This window comes from Nomascus leucogenys, chromosome 12 (assembly GCF_006542625.1).
Source record: "Nomascus leucogenys isolate Asia chromosome 12, Asia_NLE_v1, whole genome shotgun sequence".
Classification (NCBI taxonomy): Eukaryota; Metazoa; Chordata; class Mammalia; order Primates; family Hylobatidae; genus Nomascus; species Nomascus leucogenys.
In genome coordinates this window covers 51,294,700-51,317,075 of record NC_044392.1, presented here as the reverse complement: position 1 = coordinate 51,317,075, position 22,376 = coordinate 51,294,700, and the positions used below count along the sequence as shown (strand labels likewise).

General features: G+C 40.7%; 1 protein-coding gene across 1 annotated transcript in view; it reads right to left on the bottom strand.

The window, feature by feature from the left end:
* The window catches only part of OTUD7B (OTU deubiquitinase 7B), a 132,311-nt gene that overhangs the window by 75,655 nt on the left and 34,280 nt on the right, over positions 1–22,376 (bottom strand). The window lies entirely within an intron of this gene.

Below are 22,376 nucleotides of genomic sequence, written 5' to 3'. Positions count from 1 at the left end.
CGTGTTTTCCCGACCCGCGTCCCTAAAGCTCCTGGTCTGAAGCATTCTTGAACAGGAGTTGGAGGAGTACAGGGTGGACTCTTAGGACTCTGGGGTAGAATCAGTCGGCTACAGCCGTTGGGAAGGAGCTGAAAGGGGTGGAGTAGTTGTACAAAGGTGAGAGATGAAAATACTTAAGAATGAAAAGACTGAAATTCTAGTAACTCTACACAATCATTCTGGAGTGACCGGAGGAAAATTAGCTTCTTCCAGACCAGTCTCCACCCAATTATATATTTCTCTTGTTCCTTCACTCTTGAAGTGAACATACCCTTCTCTGTAAACACTTGGTATTTATTTACTTGCATAACAGTGATACCCTGTTGATATATCTGCTTTAGACTGCTAACAGTAAAAAAAACTTACATAGTGCGTTTGTTATGTCTTTTAAAACATAATGGCGTAATTCAAACATGTATTGTATCCCTGTGATGTGTATCACTGTGCTCAGTGATACAGGGGGATACAAAAATTAACAAGACATAATCCCAGACATCAAAGGTTTTACAATTTAGTAAAATACATAAAACTATATTATATGTAGCAGAACTTGTATGTGTCCTACGTGAATGACAATGAGCTGTGGCTACGAGAACATAATAAGCCATCCCTGTCACATCGTAGACCTTCCATATTTGTTGAATGAATGAATAAGTATTAGGCCTGTGTGGACTGTTTCAAGAAAGAAAGGCCTTAATAAATACCTCTTTATGACAAACACAAAACGATGCCAACCCCAGCTATACTCTAACAAAAGACATTTGAAATTTTAATTCAGATTCCTAACATTGTAGCACCTGGTCTGCATATTCAAAATAATGTTTATTGTCTAATTGTGCCCATTATGCCTATGTAAAAACAAATATTCTAGTCAACTTTTCTTTCCCCTCACTTCTTCCTCAGTTTCTAAAGGGGAGGCGTGGGGCATAGACATTTTAAAATTGTCTAGCTCAGAATAGGAAACTGACACCTGAAACGGGAACTTCTTAGACAGCTATATCTCTTAAGGATACACCTGGGTTTAGAATTGAAAATTTAGAGCTGGGCCCAAGGCCGTCCATACATTCTAAGGCCAAACAAGTCAGAGTGCCTTGCACGGGGGCATATCGAAGACATACAATACAGGTTGACAAGTAAAGCCATTTGGCCTGGGCTTCAAGCATATAGGGACCACAAATTTTAGCTACCGTTTAGTGGCAAATTTAAGGAGGAGAGCAGGATGAGATTTGGTCACCTAAATTGACTCTAACTGAACTGAACTGGAAGGGTATGGGGGTGGAAGCTTGGGACTCTCGGGTAGAATCAGTTGGGTACAGCCGTTGGAAAGGAGCTGAAAGGGATGCCATTCTAGAAATGTGAGAGGGATGAAAATACTTTAGAATGAAAAGACTGAAATTCTAGTAACTCTACACAAGCATTCTGGAATGATTGTGACAACAATCACTGACCACACCTATCCTTTGCTAGTTAAATCTGAGATGGGAGCACAGATCTGTAGAAGAGGAGCCTCAAAATCTGAAAGTTGCCTTGTTTCACCACAGCTGTCCAGAACCAGGTCATACCCATATAAATATGTCTTTCTAATCTTAACACCACTGCCACAGACTTAATAGAACGAGGCGTGGAGCTCAAAGGCACTCTACCTCAATATAAGACAGACTTTTTCTTTTGGTAGTGACCATAGAAAGTCTTCATATTTGAAAGCTGGGCCAAGTTGCTGGTCAAAGTCATTAAAGTGACCACACTTTATATGCTTGCCTGGAAATTTAGGGGCCAGGAAGTGATGGGGTCGCAGTTGCTTTGTGCCTATTTCTTGCTCTGACCATCCATCATTCATTGTTGTTTGTGCAGTTGCTCAATGGGCTGCTTGTCTTTGGTCAGCCCAGGCTGTGTGGGTAGCAGTGTGGTCAGCTGGGCTGGGAGCCAGGCCACCTGGGTTCTGGTCCCAGCTCAACCAGTCCCTAATCCATTAAGTGACTCCCTTCCCATTCCTGTGTGTCAGTTTCTCTGCCTAGAAACTAGAGGCTTCTTCTCTAGTGATATGCAGCCATTTAGGCTGGCACTAGGTTGGATGCTCAGAGGCAGCTGTTTAATGTAGACGTTGGCAGCAGCCAGAACACAGTTGACTATTTCTTGCTGCTAGGTAGAATAGTAAGGGAGAAAAGGTAAAAGCACCAGAGAAAATCCTACCAGTGTACACAGGGCCACACACCCTCAACTGCTATTCTGTCCAAAGTTCTTTTCTACCCTAGAGATCTGTTTTTGTTTACTCATCTTAGCAATTCTAAGGGCTGCTTCAAGGAGCTCCCTGAGCTTTTACATCACTTTAAGCAAGAGCAGAAAAACCAGAGCTTTGCATTTCACCAGAGAAACTAAAAAAAGAGACTATTTCAATACTGGAGCTAATAGCTAGAGTTGGGGAAAATGTTCAGAGAAAGGTTGTAGCTAGGCAGGGAAAAATATTATTTACATTTATATGCTTTTGTGGTGGAAAAGAAAACTAAACTAAAATAACTTCCTTTCCACTGCCACCAATATAATTTAGACCATTGGTTCTGGGGAGTTTTTTAAAACTGCATATTATACATGCCTAGGAACCTCAGACTGATGCAGAATTCTTTCTTGGAACTGAAGACCATGGATCTGTATTTTTAAAAAAAATATCTAGGGCTCAGCCGGGTGCAGTGGCTCACGCTTGTAATACCAGCACTTTGGGAGGCCGAGGCGGGCGGATCATGAGGTCAGGAGACTGAGACCATCCTGGCTAACACGGTGAAACCCCATCTCTACTAAAAATACAAAAAATTAGCCAGGCGAGGTGGCGGGCACCTGTAGTCCCAGCTACTTGGGAGGCTGAGGCAAGAGAATGGCGTGAACTCGGGAGGCGGAGCTTGCAGTGAGCCGAGATCGCGCCACTGCACTCCAGCCTGGGCAACAGAGCGAGACTCTGTCTCAAAAAAAAAAAAAAATTTTATATATATATATATATATATATGGCTCAGCCAGGCATGGTGGATCCTGCCTGAAATCCCAGCACTTTGGGAGGCCAAGGCAGGAGAATGGCTTCAGCCCAGGAGTTTGAGACTAGCCTGGGCAATATAGGGAGATCCCATTTCTACAAAAATAAAAAAAAATTAGTCAGGCATGGTGGTGCATGCCTGTGGTCCCAGCTACTAGGGAGGCTAAGTTGGGAGGATCACTTGAGTCTGGGAGATCGAGGCTCAGGGAACCATGATTGCACCACTGCACTCCAGCCTGGGTGACAGAAGGAAAGTGTCTCAAAAAAAAAAAAAAAAAAAAGCTGTGTGAGGGGGAAGTTTCATAATGTTAAACACATTCCTACCATATAACCTAGTAATTCCACTCCCTAGGAATTTACCCAATAGAAATGAAATATATGTGTACACAAAAAAACTTATACGTGAATGTTCACTATAGCTTTATTCATAATAGCTCCAAACTAGAAACATTTTAAACGTTCACCAACAGAAAATTTGTTACTTATATTGTTCTTACAATGGAGTACAATTTTAAAAAATAAATGATCATTAAACACAACAATATGAATGAATCTTGGACTCATTTGTGGTGCAAAAAAAGCCATTTATGTGAAATTCAGGAACAGGCAAATGTAATCTTGAAGATAAAAATCAGAACTGTGGTTACCTATTAGGGAGAGGTGAAGATCAGATAGGAAGCGACATGAGGGAACTTTCTGAGGTGATGAGAATGTTCTGTGTCTTGATAAGGATGGCTGTTACACACAGACATCAAATTGTATACTTAAGATCACTATATGTGAATTTTATCTCAATTAAAAAAAAATCCAGGGTTTCTTGATATCATTTAACCAGGTTAAACATTTACATTTACTTGTGGATTATTTGATTGATATTTGCTTCACCCATCAGATTCTGACGCTCCATTAGCTAAGTTTACCATTTTATGTATAGTACCTAGCATAGTATGTGACCCACAACAGTCATTTATTAAATATCTATTAAGGGAATGAATGAATGAATGAATTGGCAGCCAGTTGGCAATTGAAAGCATTGCTTTGGTAGATTATTATTTCATATTTAGCATCTTGTAATAGTATAGCTGAGCCTCCCTAATCCCAGGCCCTCTATATGCTTGCACACCAGTGCTAAGATTATGGTTCCTAAATTCTTTTTTTTTTTTTGAGATGGAGTCTGGCTCTGTCACCCAGGCTGGAGTGCAGTGGTGCAATCTCGGCTCACCGCAACCTCCGCCTCCCGGGTTCAAGCAATTCTCGTGCCTCAGCCTCCGGAGTACCTGGGATTACAGGCACGTGACACCACGTGCGGCTAATTCTTGTATTTTTAGTAGAGATGTTGGCCAGGATGGTCTTGAACTCCTGACCTCAAGTGATCCACCCGCCTCGGCATCCCAAAGTGCTGAAATTACAAGCGTGAGCCACCATGCCCGGCCGCTTCCTAAATTATTTCATGGATGTTTTCTCTCTTCAAAAACTCTAGCAAACATGTTGGTTGTTTAACCAATGTCCATCCTCCTTCTTCCTCCATGCCTGTAGAACCTTGATTAGGTTCAGGTAACCAGCCTGCTGTACACGGCTTCAGGGGAGATTGGCCTCAGTAGAGGGGGTGGGGGCTGAGTGGGAGGAACACGGGTGAAACACTAATGGATCATAGGGCTCCCTTCCCCTTGCCAGTGCTTGATCTAGGCATGTGACAGAGTTCTGACCAATGCGAGATGTGAGAAAATCCGCTGAAGGCTTTTGGGAAAGACTGCTCTTACAAAGAGATGAAAAGAAAGAATAAATTATTTTCCTCTGCTGCTGAAAGTTGTTGGATTTGGAAATGTTGTGCTGGTCAGAGGCCAGACTGACATACTAAGGATGACAGAGCAAAAATATTAAAAGAATCTGGGTCTTTGGTGTCCTGCTGAATTAACCAATCCCAGAGTGGTCCAACTTGAAATTCTTGTTATATGAGATAAATGCATCTTTCTTATTTTTTGAGCCATTTCAAATTTAGTTTTTCTATTACTTGTAACCAAAATAATCTCAACTAATAAAATGTCATCAACAATACCTCAATGTCAATGGATAAACTGAAAATTCCTTAATCTCCTTTGTAAGAGGGAGCCCAGCCTGGTCTTAACTCCATTTCTACATTTGTGTTCTACTTCCTTGACCACCAGTGGTGTGCTAGTAAATATTAACAACCGGTTCTCCAGGGTGAAAAAGCCCTGATTTGTAGCATTTACTAATTTTCTTTTTCTTTTCTTTTTTTTTTTTTTTTTTTTGACACAGAGTCTCGCTCTTGTCGCCCAGGCTGGAGTGCAGTGGCACAATCCTGACTCACTGCAACCTCTGCCTCCCGGGTTCAAGCTTCTCCTGCCTCAGCCTCCTGAGTAGCTGGGATTACAGGCACCCACCACCACGCCTGGCTAATTTTGTATTTTTAGTAGACACGGGGTTTCACCATGTTGGCCAGGCTGGTCTTGAACTCCTGACCTCAGGTGATCTGACTGCCTCGGCCTCCCAAAGTGCTGAGATTACAGGAGTGAGCCACCATGCCCAGCCAGCAGTTACTAATTTTCATGGTGCAAATATTTCTACCACTGATAATTTCATGCTACCAATGTGATATTGCTGAACAAGGAGCTGGGAAATGTGCAGTCGGCTCTAGCAAGTCAGTAAGAGACAGCTTGAGCTAACTCCAGCAAACCAACATGTTACCACCCAACTGTCTCCCCTGTCTCTAAATTTTCTGTCTGGATAGAGTTCAAGGCCCAATCTGTATCACCTCCTTTTAAAGTCTTCATGTTAAATCCTAAACTATAAATGTCTTTATCAGTCAACTGGAATTTAGCAATTGCCTTGAATTGTTAATTTTCACAAGTATTTGCTCATAAGTGAACCGCTTAATCAATTAATGAAAAACACTTAGCAATAATAAAAATGTCAAAAGAGAGGAGTTTAGTGACACCATTTTACCTTCCTGCACTCCCTAAAGTGTTCCTAGGATTAGGCATTAGGAGAACTCCTAAGAAGAAAATCCCTGCCTCCAGGCCCTAAAATCACTGGAGGTGCTTTATTGTAAATAAGATTTATCAGCTCCCAATTATTGCAAGTAACAGTTCCCAGGAGAGCTGGGTTAAGAGATTAAAAAAGGGCCCTTGGCAAGATTGGGTGTGTTTCTAGTATGGTCCTGACAAATCCCCTGAGGATGTGAGAATGGGCTTCTAAGGCCATTACAGGCCTAGCAACAAGTAGGTAAAGAAAAGAAGCCAGTTCCTTAGGCTGTGAGGAGAGCAAGTGCTACCTTACCTAATTGGAATGCAGGTCGGGTGGGTCAGCTTCATCTCCACCTCACAGGTGACACACCCCAGGCTTGGAGGAAGCATGTACTTAAGACTACCAACACTTTAGCTCAGGCAATGAGGAGAGGCCTGGGAATAGAATGACGAAGTCACTCTGCCCCTGACTAGGTCAGCACTGGGAGGGAGGCCAAACTCAGGCTACTGGAAACTGACAGAGCATTCAGGGGATAGAAGATTGACACTACATCAGGCTCTGGTTATTGCTTTGGGGTATTTATTTGACACTCTCATTAACTCCCCTTTTTTCTTTGTGACTAATGGCCCAGGTTGACCTCAACAGGTGGTACCGCATACAAAGAACATTTCCTAAATTATAAAGACATGCTTTCCCCGCGCCCCCCACCCTCCCCGCCCGCATCAGGGAGCTTTGGAGTTGAGCGACTATATCTAATTGGCATCTACTAGAATCTCTCACTGATGTGCCTTGTGTTTCCATATTACTGTCCTGATCAGCACTGTGGCTGTTCCCATGTTGCTTGTGGTCTGTGGACGAGCCTGCAGATCATAGCAACAACTCATAGAGATGTCAATGGAAGTCATTATTTTCAGTTGGAAAAAATTTAGAATTGAAAAGTGTCACCATTACATAGGTAACCTTCCTAGTTTAAAAAGAGATAAAATCCTGAGGTCCAAAGAAATTAGTGAAACAAGACCAAAAACTACGAAGGGATCCATGGATACGAGTAAAGTACTCTAGAAGCACCCAAGGGAAAAATATAAGAACTGAGGCACATTTAAAAATAAAACACTGCCTACAGTAGGAAAGAGGAAGGGAAACTGAGGGGCCAAATAATGAAAACGGGCAGAAAGAGGTCCCAGGTGCTAATCAAGGATGCTGGACCTGCAACACCTTTTAAACAGACTAGCTGCCCTCAGGCAGTGCTCTTCCACTCCTTCCCCGGGCTGCAGATCACACACAAGTGGCAGCTCTCCTCTTACTTGCCAATATATGATGCTGCATCTAGTGTCATACTGCTTGCCTCCTTATCTAGACCCTCTATATGAGCAAAAAATACTCAGCAAAATGGGAATTAACGACGATTACATGAATTCTATTGATGTATCTAAGCACCCACTATGTGTAAAGCATGCAAAGATGCAATCATTGCCCTTAAGAAGTTTTCATGAACAAGACTAGCAGTTAGAAGTCCAAATCCTTCTCTGCTTGACACGTATCTTTCATCTTATTCAGGAAAAAAGACAAATGGTGTAAAGGACAAGGCAGCCTGTGACTGCAAACATTCGTTCCTGAAAGGAGCTGAAAGGGCTGAGTCTTACTGCCCCCACAGCATATTCTCTTCTTGGTTTCCTGAACAGACTTTCCTTTCAGTCTTTAGTTTCCTCCTCCCCTCTTTCTCTATATGAATGATATCTGCAGCCCTTTATGCAGCAAACAGCTTCTAACACTCAGCAAGACAGTATGGTGGCTACTCCTAAAATGAAAGCACAGTCTAGTGAGTTGATGTTGCTCTAGCCTATTCCTATGGAATACCCCAATGCTAGAAATACACACATCTACAATAATTAGGTTACACTGCAGACACAGTTGTTACTAGTGTCCCTGCTCAGAATCTAGGTTAGCACTTTTGTTTTAAGGTCTGAATCCATTGTCAATAACTCTACATTGAATCATTATATCTATTCCTTTCTCAATTCTCATTGCTACAATCCCCTAGCTCATTACCTCTGACCTAAACTATTGTAAAGTAACTCCACAACTCTCTCTTGCCTTTCCTATCTCTCTTCTCCCATCTACTCTTCACACCCTGCCTGAAACTAAGATCTGGTCACATCATTTCCCAGCTCAAAAGCCCCCAATTGTCTTTGTTCTGTTTGTTTGTTTGTTTGGAGACAGGGTCTTGCTCTGTTGCCCAGGCTGGAGGTCAGTGGCACAATATCAGCTCACTGCAACCTCCTCCTCCCAGGTTCAAGAGATCCTCCTGCCTCAGCCTCCTGAGTAGCTGGAATTACAGGCATGGGCACTATGCCTGGCTAATTTTTGTATTTTTAGTAGAAATGGGGTTTCACCATTTTGGCCAGGTTGGCCTCGAACTCTTGACCTCAGTGATCCACCCACCTCGCAGGTGTTGGGATTACAGGTGTGAGCCACTGGCACCCTGGCCCAATTGTCCTTAAAGGGAAATTTATCTACTGCCAATAATAAAAATGATAGTAAATATTATTATCTTTGTTATCATTATTCACGTGGTTGGCACAATCCATCCCTAGGGGACTAAATGATTTCAGAGAGTTCATAGATTGCTCTGGGATCATTGTGTAACTGAGAAAGAAAAACTTGTTATTTAGAACCCAACCAGGCCAGGTGCAGTGGCTCACACTTGTAATCCCAATACTTTGGGAAGCTGAGGCGGGAAGATCACTTGAGCCTAGGAGTTCAAGACCAGCCTGGGCAATGTAGTGAGACACTGTCTCTACAAAATTTTTAAAATTAGCCAGGTATGTGCCTGTAGTCCTGGCTACTCAGGAGGCTGAGGAGAGAGGATCACTTGAGCCAGGGAGTTTGAGGCTGCAGTGAACTGAGATTGCATCACTACATTACAACCTGGGTGACGGAGTGAAACCCTGTCTCAAAAACAAAACAACACAATCAACCCCAACTGTAGCTGCCTACTTTTAAGGTAGGTGATGTAATTCATATAGCAGGGAAAGAATTCTTCACACTGCCTCCTAATAGAATTGGAAGAAGGGAATGGCAGGCCAAGCGCAGTGGCTCACGCCTGTAATCCCACTTTGGGAGGCTGAGGCGGGTGGATCATTTGAGGTCAGGAGTTCGAGACCAGCCTGAATAACATGGTGAAACCCTGTCTCTACTAAAAATGCAAAGAATTAGCCAGACGTGGTGGCGTGCACCTGTAGTCCCAGCTATTCAGGAGACTAAAGCAGAAGAATCGCTTGAACTAGGGAGGTAGAGGTTGCAGTGAGCCAAGATCATGCCACTGCACTCCAGCCTGGGTGACAGAGCAAGACTCCGTCTCAAAAAAAAAAAAAAAAATTAAATATATAGGCATATGCTGTATGGGCCTCTATTTGTACCCTTGCCCCAGGCCCCACAAAGTTAGAGGTAGGCCTATTTAAAATTAAAACTGCTTGAGACTAGAGACTATTTACAGAGAACTACTTAAAGGAAAATAATGTTTCTCTGCTATTTCTGAAAAACTTTTATTACAAACTTAGATTTTTATTTAAAGCTACTGATTTATCTTGAAAATTTTCTCTGAAAGCCAAATAGGCCTCTATCATATAATTGTCTGTGTCTAAAATCACATTTCCCCCCAAAATGTTTGGTGCACCTAAATAACGACTGACACTTATTGATTGCTTAGTTTCCAAACAGGGTGTGGATCTTTGCCCCTAACTTTATCTGGCCCTGTTCTGGTCTCTGCTGCGGCAGCACCTTCCACCTTTTCTCCTCTGGTTGGTTCAGTCTCCATCCCCCTACTTCTGTTGGCTAGACTTCTAATAAAAGCAATTCATTTTTTGAGTACATAATTTTAAAATTTTTCTGTTATTTTGAGGTTTTTTTTAATAGCAAATACATTGGCCCTTTTATATTTCTTTCTCTCAAAACACACACACCCCTAACAATTGTTTTTAAAATGAGTCAGATTTTTCCCCCTTCAGGTCATATACTTCTAGTAGGAAACGTGTTCCATTTTGCTATGTCAGACAGTATTTTGTTAAGGCTTTTGATGTCTGTTTTTTTCCAGTGGCGGTGAGGAAGAAGGCAGGCCAGGTCTGGGCAGGGTCCTAGAGGCTGGGAGGACTATAGTCAGGTTTTCACACACAGCAGCTGGGAGGGAACAAAGCCAGAGGGTGAATGTAAAACTATATTTGGGGAGGTGTGGCAAAGGTTAATATTAATCTGGAAAAACGAGATCTTGTCATCTTACCAAGTTCAAGGGTCAAATTCAGAGCCAAAAATAGGAGATGAAGTCAGAGATCAGGAACTCAGTAAACCCAAGTCCAGTAGTTAAAGCAGATATGAGGTGAAAAGAACCAGTGCTACAGAGTGAAACAGGTGGAGCCCCAGAGCTCCCTATTATGGGGTGAGTGAACCTGAACTAAGTCCACGTCGGATTTAATGAGAGAAGACACGACAGCACCAGCCCGGTGGAATCCAAGTTCTAGTGCTCAGTGAATACTTCTTGCATGATAAAATGGGTTTACTAATTAGTCAAGAAGATTTGTGAAGCATATATAAGATTCATTAAAATGTGCATATCACCAGCAAATTTAGCAGCTTTCCTAAAGAGAGGCAGAAGGGAGATAAAAGGTGTGAATGTTAACATTTAAAATTCATTAACATTACAGATGCAGTGGTTACTCCAGACTTTCTCTTGCCACTGAAACATCTAATCCAGTCATTTAGAATACAGCTTCTTATTCCAAAATGAAGAATAATCTAAACTCTCTCTTTCTCTCTCTCCTTAATCATTCTTCCTGCTTCCCAGCCTGAGCCTGGAACTTTTAGTGGAAGTAATGGGTCAAGTCAAGACTAGTTCCACAGTCTTTAGCTGTGTCAAATACTGTAAAATCTCATGCTGGGCCGGGCACGGTGGCCCACGCCAGTAATCCCAGCACTTTGGGAGGCCGAGGCAGGTGGATCACCTGAGGTCGGGGGTTTGAGACCAGCCTGGCCAACATGGTGAAACTCCGTCTCTACTAAAAATACAAAGATTAGCCAGGAGTGGTGGTGCATGCCTGTAATCCCAGCTACTCAGGAGGCTGAGGCAGGAGAATCGCTTGAAACTGGGAGGCGGAGGTTGTGGTGAGCCAAGATCGTGCCATTGCACTCCAGCCTGGGCGACAGAGCGAAACTCTGTCTCAAAAAAAAAAAAAAAAAAAAAAATCTCGTGCTCAAGGTCTGAGGCAGCTGATCTGGCTGAGAGAGCAACTCCAGCCCTTGGTAACTGGGATTGTTGAAAAGAGCCGCAACCACACGTGATCACATGTGCAGAGCACACACTTCATGGCTTCAGGGTGTGTTTCCCAGTCTAGCAGTAGTGCCTCACCTGGGAGCTCATTGGAAATGCAGATGGGAGACTTGTGGGCATCAAGAGACACCACAGGCCATCTAATGACATCTTATCACTATGTCTCTAAAAGAGGCTTCTGCAAGCCGCTACGACAGGTGGAAGTCTACCTGGGCCGATCAGTTAAGAGTCACTCTCCATTTAACCTCACTTTTATTTAACTCTTTAGTATCCCACCAGATTTATCTTATATTCAATGGTATGTATTTTTAAGAACCCAAGAGAAAAAAGAAACATCTCAAAGTGCCCTATTTACTAAAGAGCCCAAGGAGTCTCTTTACACAGCAGCAGCCACAGCAACCACAGCAACAAACAGCATTAGCATCCAGTAAGGTCATAGTGTTTGCCACCATTGTGGCAAGAGATTTACCATAATTAAATGATCACTGGCAGTGGGGAACTGGGTACTAGAAAAAACAGAGAAATCCCTCTCACCTGGTATATGTTCTGAAAGCAGAATTAAGAAGTACTGACTTCAGATGCACAAAGGTGAATCTTAGTCACTAGACTACCCAGAATGGCTTTTATCAAAAACATGAAAGGTAAGTGTTTCCAAGAATATGGAGAAAAGGGAACCCAGCCCACTGTTTGTGGGAATGTAAATTTGTACAACCATTTTGAAAAACACTGTGGAGTTTCCTCAAAAAATAAATATAGAATTACCATAAAATCCAGCAATTCAACTTCTGAGTACATATCCAAATAAATCGAAATCAGTGCATCAAAGAGATATACGCACTCCCATGTTTATTGCAGCGTTATTCACAATAGCCAAGATATAGAAGCAACCCAAATGTCCATCAGCATATAAACAGACACAGAAAATGTGGTATATATACACAGTGGAATACCAGAGAGCCTTGAAGAAGAAGGAAATCTTATTTACAACATGGATGAACCTGAAGGACATAGGCTAAGTGAAGTGAGTCAGGTCCAGAAAGACAGATAGTGTATAATCTCACTTATATGTGGAATCTAAAAAAGTTGAATTCACAGACACAGAGAGTAGAATGGTGGTTACCAGAGGCTGTGGTGCAGGGATAGAGAAAGCAGAGATGTTGATCAAAGGATACAAAGTTTCAGTTACACAAAAGGGTAAGTTTTAGAGATCTGTTGTTGTGCAGCATGGCGACCTTGGTTAATAATAAGGTTTTATATATTTCAAAATCGCTAAAAGAGTAGATTTCAAATGTTCTTGCCACACAAAAAAGATAGGCTAGGTGATGGATATGTTAGTTAGCTTGATTTAATCTTTCTACATGTATACATATATAAAAACATCACATTTTACCCTCATAAATATATAATTATTATTCATCAATTAAAAAATTTTAAAGGTATTCCAGCTTCCTCCTACACGTGTTAATGAGTGATGACACAATTGAACTAGCACTTTAATTGGCAGCAGTACTATTTCCTTCCTCATTTTGACACATCAGATAGTGGCCAGTGCTAAGGACATGAGAGGCAATTATTTCTCAATACAGTGCCACTATTTAGTGTATCAACAAAAACAATTACCGAGCACTTATCTGCACAAGGTGGAATAAATATTCCATTCCACAAGTTAAATCTAGTTCCTGCTTAGCTTTTCTAAGAGCCTGTGATTTGTTTTAGATCACCAACTCTTAAGTCCTTTCAAACAAAACCATTTTCATTTTTTGTTAAGAATGAGACCAGGGCAAAATAATAATGTCAAGGTAACAGTTTTTCTGGCAGGAGCTTGTTCCTGATTATTGCCTCTGCACTCAGGAATGAAGGATCTCACAGGCTTATGAGGGAACATTAGCTTAAATAGGAAGAGAACAGTAAAGAGGATCAGGGATTTGAGTACAAGGTGATAAAGCCTAGAAACAGATGGCTTGATGAAGAATGTTAAATAGGGTTAAAGATACTGATCTACATGCCATTTTTAGTGTCCTTCTCAAAAACTGGAGAAATTAATATTTTAGGAGTTTAGCCTAAGATATACAACAAGAATTATAAATATATAAATACAGATATTGGAGAACAAATGCCTCAATAAATAGAACTAATAGCATCTGCCGTTTTAGAGTGTGGTGTATGTGTAGCACATGGAAAGCTAAAGAATTGATGGTTTCTCACTCAATCCTCTCAACAACGCTTTCTTTAAAAGTCTTCAGTGAAGTTTTAGAAAACACCACAATTAGCCGGGTGTGGTGGCTCACGCCTGTAATCCCAACACTTTGGGAGGCTAAGGCGGGCGGCTCTCTTGAGGTCAGGAGTTGGAGACCAGCCTGGCCAACATGGTGAAACCCCATCTCTACTAAAAATACAAAAATTAGCCGGGTGTGGTGGCACACATCTGTAGTCCCAGCTACTCAGCAGGCTGAGAGAGGAAAATCACTTGAACCCAGGAGGCAGAGGCTGCAGTGAGCTGAGATCACACCACTGCACTCCAGCCTGTGTGACAGAGTGAGACTCTGTCTCAAAAACAGAAACAAAACAAAACAAACGAACAAACAAAAAACCCACCACAACCTTATCTGAACTGAGTTAGAGAAGATAAAATATAAGATAGGTCTCAGGGGCTGGGCATGGTGCCTCATGCCTGTAATCCCAGCACTTTGGGAGACTGAGACAGGTGGATCACCTGAGGTCAGGAGTTCAAGACCAGCCTGACCAACATGGAGAAACCCTGTCTCTACTAAAAATACAACTGGGCATGGTGGCACATGCCTGTAATCCCAGCTACTTGGGAGGCTGAAGCAGGAGAATTGCTTGAACCCAGGAGGCGGAGGTTACAGTGAGCCGAGATCGTGCCATTGCATTCCAGCCTGGGCAACAAGAGCGAAACTCCGTTTCAAAAACAAGCAAACGAAACACACACACACACACACACAAAACTATAGACCTCAGGAAAGACTGAAACCCAGGGTTAAAATGTTTCCAGAATTCTCTGTAGCCTCTATTACAATTTCTTTCTGCATGTGAGCATTATTCTCTCCCACTACAGACTGACTTCTTCCAAACAAGAGGGGAATATCAACTTCAGAGCCTCACATCTTACAGTGCTCGCCACCAGAGAGGACCTAAGACTACCTTTCTCTGTGTGAATTCGAAAATCTGATGGAAAGGCTCTGATCAGACCGTATTGGGTCAGGTGACCATCTTCAGACAAATACATTATGTCTAATATAGGGGATAGTGAAATATTTTGTTTGGGTCAGTTTTCTAGCCCTAGAGAAATTATTGTGGCAGGGAAATAAGCCCCCACATGAATTACACAACTGAAAAAAGAGATGTGGTCAGGTGCTCTGTTCATACTTGAGACAAAAGAGCAGAGGAGACACAGAGCTGTGAGAGTCTGTTTGTCAGGTTGCAAGAAGGATCTGCAGAGCTCTGGAGCATGAATGGCCTTGAGTGAGGGCACTTGGCAAACAGGACAAGTGACTACCAATATGAATTTTAGAAAATACAAGTATTCCTTGGAGATTCCTAGAATTTTATGGAGAAATAGGCCTCCCAGTGTTTTCCAAAGGGAGCAGGAAGGACTGAGAAAGTGCATAACCCTTCAGTTTAAGAACACTTCCTGGAAGGTGCATACAACATTTTGCTTACATCCATTGGCCAGAACTTGGATCAGAACATGATCACACTCAGCTGCAAAGGAGGCTGATATAAGCATTATTTATTCTGGGTGGTCATTTGCCAAGTTAAAATTAAAAATTCTTTTACTAAGAAAGAAGGCCAGATGGAAACTAGAAGAAAACTAGCAACATATATCATAGACCACACAATGAATATTTATTTATTATTTTGTCTCACCATAACAGTACTTTTCTTCTTTGGAGAGAATGCTTCTCTCCTACTGCAACCATGTGATTTTGAAGGGACTTGCCTGTAACAGTATCCCACTTCCCTGATGGTAGAAATAAGTTTCCAACCCAGCTTGTTTCAAGCATAATACCCCCATCTGCCTTATCCTCAGTGATTTGTGCAAAGGTAACACATAGTCCAAATGTGACCTATGAGAGCCCTTTCCTGGGATTTTCTAACTGGATTTTTCTCAGGTTACAAGGTCATAAACATATAAGCCCAGGGCTACTTAAGGCTATAGTTGAGATATGGTGACAGCAACTTAAAAGACTAAAGCCAATACAGAAAGAGAAAAGTAAAAAGTGAAGAGAGAGAAATGAGAAATTTCTGGATAATATCCAAGCTCTTGGTGCCAGTCATCCATAAAAATAAATCCACCCTTACCCTTTCTGCAGATTGGCCATATAAACCTATATGTCTCCGATTATTGCTTAAGCTCATTCCATCTAGGATTCTGTAATTTGCAATCAAAAGTATATTTATATTTAGAATTTATATAAATTGTAGAAATACTTAGAAATTAAATTTCTAAACAGTTAAAGCTATACTATATTCATAATCAGTGGAAGCCATTAATCATGTGATGTGTTCCTGCTAAATAGTCTCCAACTTTCAGCCTTCAGATAACATAAATCATAGGTATTACATTGTATTGTATTGTGTTGTGTTCTGTTGTGTTGTATTGGGCTGTATTGTATTAGGTGATTCTGAACAATCACCTACCGAACCTAGCGCCTGTTAACTAGGCTCTAGGGATATAAGATTATAGCACTATCTCTAACTTCAAGGTCCTCATCTTCTATAGGGAACACAGAGGTAATAAATAATTATAATACCATGCAGAAATATAAAAGGTAAAGCCGGGCACAGTGGCTCACGCCTGTAATCCCAGCACTTTGGGAGGCTGAGGTGGGTGGATCACCTGAGGTTGGGAGTTCGAGGCTAGCCTGGCCAACGTGGTGAAACCCCGTCTCTACTAAAACTACAAAAAATTAGCTGGGCGTGGTAGTGCACACCTGTAGTCCCAGCTACTTGAGAGGCTGAGGCAAGAGAATCGGTTGAACCTGGGAGGCAGAGGCTACACTGAGCTGAGATCAGGCCGCTGCACTCCAACCTGGGCAACAGAGTGAGACTCCATCTCAAAAAATAAATAAATAAGGTAATCAATGGCACGAAAGCAGAAGTGATCAACTTGACATTTCTAACTTCATCTGCCAAAGAAGATTTCTTGTAATAATCTGCTAGTATCCTTTAGTGGTAAAAGGATAACTGCTACAAAAAAGTGTATTTTCTTAAAATTCCAAATTGGAAATATTTCTTTTCTTTATTATTTCCCTATGAAATAATTAAATTCTATTCTATTTTATCCTGAGAGATTTTAAGTAGAATAGTAAAAAAAATCCGACTAATTTGGTGAGTTCAAAATAGTGCATGATTAATTAGTCAAGACCATAAGAATTTCTCAGACATTTTTAATACAAGGAAAAAATACAATTAAAAAAGCTTTCTGAAGTATCCAAAATAACATATCACTGTCTGAATCACAAAACCATAATTTTAGGCTGAATTCCCTTAAATAGGAAAATTAACTTTTTAGATAGTAGGTGGTATTCAATAATACTTATGTTTTCACTAGATCATCTGTACATAACTATTTTTCTCAAAAGAGTTATTTATTTAAATCAAACAGGTTTGACAAGGCTCTAGGATGCAGTTGTCAATAGTATCCTTAATATAACAGATACCATGAAACCAAACACACAGAGCCAAGCAAGCATTAACAAGTTCTGTAGAGCCCAGCTCAAGCTAAAGTGATCATTGGATTCAATACAATCAAGATCATTTGGCCTAATAAAAGGTTCGGGATTCTCAAGAGAACCTGGGCAAAGCCAAATTAAGAGAAAAGGCAATGTGAAAGAAAAATTAAACACTTCACTGTGTTTTCTTTTCCATTTTTTTTATTGTGGTAAAATACACATAATACAAATGTACTTACGGTATCTTAGCCATTTTTAAGTACCATATACAGTTCAATGGTATTAAGCACATCAATATTGTTGTGTAATCATGACCACCATCCAACTCCAGAATTCTTTTCACTTTGCAAAACTGAAACACTATATTCATTAAACAATAAGTCTCCGTTCTCCCTGTTCCACCTAACCCTTGGCAACCGCCATTCTACTTTCTGTCTCTATATTTTTTATTGCTTTATCTACTTTGTGCTTTTTGAGACCAGGTTTCGCTCTTGTTGCCCAGGCTGGAGTGCAATGGCACAGTCTCAGCTCACTGCAACCTCCACCTCCCAGGTTCAAGCAATTCTCCTGCCTCAGCCTCCCAAGTAGCTGGGATTACAGGCGTGAGACACCACACCCGGTTGCTCTAGGTACTTTGAATAAGTGAAATCATACATATAGTATTTGTCTTTTTTTGTACTGGCTTATTTTACCTAGCATAATGTCCTCAAGGTTCATCCATATTGTAGCATATGTCAGAATTTCCTTCCTTTTTAAGGCTGAATAATATTCCACTGTGTATATATAGCATATTTTGTTTATCAATTCATATGCTGATGGACATTTGGTGAACTGTAGTGTTTTTATGAATTAAAATTATATATTAATAATCTCTAGTATCGGCTATATTCAATAAATATACTAGAAAAATAGTTGAATTGATGGTGAGTTAGGAAATTCAGTTTTGTTTCCAAATCTCAAAAGATACCAGAGAGAATATATTTATCTATACAATTAATTAGATGAATAATTTTTGTCAAAATTGTTATAAGTTTAATAGGAAAGTTTCAGTGACAAAACAACAACCCCTACTTTGGTATGTTGACAGAAGGACCCATCCACCCACAAACTGTTGCTTGATTAAACCCATTGTCCGGGGTTCTGATATCAGCAGGCTATGGAACACCAACAATTCTATCTATATTTGAATTGTGATTCAAGCGAGGCCATTCTTGATACTTAGAAGACTTTTGTTTGGCACATAAGTAACCATAGTAAGTAACCGCATTTATGACCCTATTGCTTAAGGATGCTTTAGATTTGTACTAGCAATAGCTCAAGAATGAACTTACTAGAGGGTCCAAGAGAAGTTTCAACAATTTAGCCCAAAGAAAGCTCTAGGAAAGCATTTATTTGCCACTGTCTCCAGTAGAGGTTGTTCATTCTCTCAGGGTCCACAGTCTCCAGGACAAGCAATTTGGTGGTTGCATTCTCTTGGCTTCCCATTTTTCATATAAGAAACAGAGGATCCAAAATATTTCAGTAACTCACCCTAGGTCATATAGCAGGGAAGTTGCAATGGGTTCTCCAAAGATGCTCTCATCTCTGAAATCTTAAAAGTCCAGTAATCCACAACGTATACGAATCTCCTATCCCTCCATCTGTTTACCCCTCATACTCTCCACACCCCTCTTTTAGCACCACAGCCAGCTCAAGTTCTAGATGTCTTCATTTTCTCTGAGTCTATCTAGGGGAGCCCAGGTCCCATAGTCAAACTGTTCGTGCACTGGTTCTGTCTTGCCCTAACATACATAATTCATGAATTCCTAATGTTGGATCAGTCAAACTGATTTCTCTGCTACTACGTTCTAAGTACAGCTGGGGAAAATTACACCTGTAGATTGATAACAATACAAAATTTTAAATATCAAATTTAAGTTAGAAAACGCTTCTCTCATTCCTTCAGTCACTATTCTAAACTTTCACCACCATCTTCCTTTATGACCATCACCTTGCTCCTTCTCAAAAGATGACCTAATCTCCCAGTTCACTTAGATGGTATGGGTGAGAAGGAATTTCCTTACCCTCCAGGCCCTACATTTATAAGCCTGTTTACAGCTGAATCTATCCTTATCTCACACAAGTTTCTGAACAAAAGCCCTTCCCTCTAGCGTAGAGGAAATGCTCCTTGTATTCAAGGTTAACATTCCCCGTTATTGTACATAGTTCTATCCCCTTCTGCTTCCTCAGGGAATTTGTGCCATTAATATTTCATTTATCTTCTATATTTTCCATTTCTCTTTCTCTCCTGGATTCCTCCCTGCAGCCCACAGCACCCTCATTTTAAAACAAATAAAACAAAAGCCAGCTTCATAAAACATTCATTGGAACCTGTGTCTCCTTTAAACTACCGAGCTTCCTCACAAATGAGCTTCTTGAAATGTACACCAAATCTCTCCTCTCTACTTCCTCAACTCCCATTTGCTCTTCAAACCACTTGAATTGGGCTTCCATTGCCACCAGTTCACTGAAACTGTTGTAGCAAGTGTCTGCAGCAGCTGTACTTGTCACCCTTTCATGATTACTATTGTTTACCTATGCATTCTGTTTTTTCACTGAATATAGCTTTGAATTTTTGTCTGTGCAGTTACTGCACAGTTTTTTTGTTTTTGTTTTTTGAGACAGAGTTTTGCTCTTGTCACCCAGGCCCGCCACCACACTGGCTAATTTTGTATTTTTAGTAGAGACGGGGTTTCACCATGTTGGCTGGGCTGGGTCCTCGAACTCCTGACCTCAGGTGATTCACCTGCCTTGGCCTCTCAAAGTGTTGAGATTACAGGCGTGAGCCATGGTGCCTGGCCTCTATTTTTTATTTTTGTTTTTATCCCCTTATCTGATTTTTCATTGTATTCTTGATTGTGCCCAGCAAGAAGAAATCTAACGAATATTTGTTAAATAAATTAAAGAAAAATTTAAGTAACATGAAAGAGCACGATGCCACCATATTTTAGATGAGGCACAAGGCTAGGCCTAAACAAAATTTTTCTCTGGTGACAACTACCTGCATTACACTCCTCATTAACCTCATCTTGCTGTTTCTGGCTCAGTGCTCTTCTGCTGTCCCACAGAGCCTGTTACTTTCCCTTCTACTGCCATAAAATTTACCTGTCCTATTTTTTATTTCCTCAGGGTCTAAGATTTCAGCCAGCAAGTCAGACAAACTAATTTTCATTAATAGAGAACAGTAATTGGAGAAGCCAAAAGAAGCACATGCCTAGGCAATAAATGTGCATTTTTAATACAACGCTGTGCTTTTTCTAACTATAAAATACATTTTTTATTATAGAAAAAATTTTAAGCACCAAAATATAGAAAAGAAAAAGCACACACACACAAAAATCAGACAAGTCATAACATTTTGGTTTTAATACAGCATAGTAGTTAAGAGCCCAGACTCTGCTGCCTAAGCTTGAATCCCAGCTCTACCACCTTCCAGCTCTTTGACCTTGGGCAAGTGACTTAACCTGTCTATGTCTCAGCTTTATCATCTGTAAAGCAGAGATAGTGATAGTACCTATTATTGCTGTGAGAATTAAATGAGCTAACATATGTGAAGTGCTTAAAACACTCTCTGGCACATAATAAGGTATATGTTAAGTATTTGCTATTATTATTCCAGATAGATAAGACAGACCAACAGAGAAGAGATATAACTATAAACACACATTCTTTAAAAAGTATTGGAATCATTCTTTACCTATATTTTCTTATTTGCTTTTGCCACTTAAAAGCACACCATAAGGCCAGGCGTGGTGGCTCACACCTGTAATCCCAGCACTTTGGGAGGCCAAGGCAGGTGGATCACTTGAGGTCAGGAGTTCGAGACCAGCCTGGCCAACATGGTGAAACCCTGTCTCTACTAAAAATACAAAAAATTAGCCGGGTGTGGTGGCGCACACCTGTAATCCCAGCTACTCAAGAGGCTGAGGCAGGAGAATCACTTGAACCTGGGAGGCAGAGGTTGCAGTGAGCCGAAATCACGCCATTGCACTCCAGCCTGGGCAACAAGAGAGAAATTCTGTCTCAAAAAAATAAAAGAAAAAAAGCACACCATGAGGCCAGGCATGGTGGCTCATGCCTGTAGCCCCAGCACTTTTGGAGGCTAAAGTGGGACGACTGCTTGAGCCCAGGAGTTCCGAGACTAGCTTGGGCAACAAAGCAAGAACCTGTCTACAAAAAAAAAAAAAAAAAAAAAAAAAAGCCAGGTATGGTGGTGCATGCCTGTAGTCCCAGCTACTTGGTAAATTGAGGTGGGAGGATTGATTGAGACCAGGAGTTTAAGGCTGCAGTGAGACATGATCTTGCCACTGTACTCTAGCCTGGGCGACAGACCAAAATCCTGTTAAAAGAAGAAAAGAAGAAAAAGAAGAGGAAGAAGAAGAGGAAGAGGAAGAAGAAGAAGAAGAAGAGGCAGGAGGAGGAGGAGGAAGAAGAAGAAGAAGAAAGTATACCATGAGTATCTTCCCACATTTTAAAATTCTTCAACAGTAGATGTTTCAAACTGGTAAACCTGTGGCTAGAATTTAATCGTGTCTTGGCCAAAACAGTATTCTTTTATAATGTAAATTAATGCCTCCATGTGGAGTATAAACTCTCCAGTTCACCACCGTCCTCATGAATCCCTAGTGTCTTCACACATATACTTTACTTGCTAAACAACTGAAGGCATTTGAGTTTTTTAACCCCCAACATAATTTTTAGTAACTGCATATTATCTTATTACATGACTAGGACATTCTGTAATTACTCAGTTTCCATTGTTAGACATTTAACTTTTTTTGACTCACTATTATAAATAATGCTGGGAAGAACATCTATAAATCTTTGTTATACATATTTTCTACATCTCTTTTCCTAAAAATAAAAATGCTGGGTTAAAGTTTGAATGCGTTTAAGACCTTTAATATGTATTGCTCAATTACCTTATAAAAAAATTGTACTGCTGTACATTTCTACTAGCCCATTTTTCTGAAGTTATTGATACCTGTATTATCACTTTTAAAACTTTTGCCCAAAAAAATATAATAATAAAATAATATACATCTTTTAAATATGGCCTTTTGAGAACAAAATATTCTTCCCTCCAGCCTCCCAAACTCATTCTTTTCCCGGCTGCCCAGACAACTAAGTGAAATAGTTGGAGGAAGGCAAGAATCCTAACTATAGCCATCAATATTATCCTTAACATCAACACTTCAATATTATCCAGTGTCTTTATGTCACAAAGAACTTGCCAGTGGTAAAAAAGAGGAGTTAAAATATAGGATATTTTTAGTCT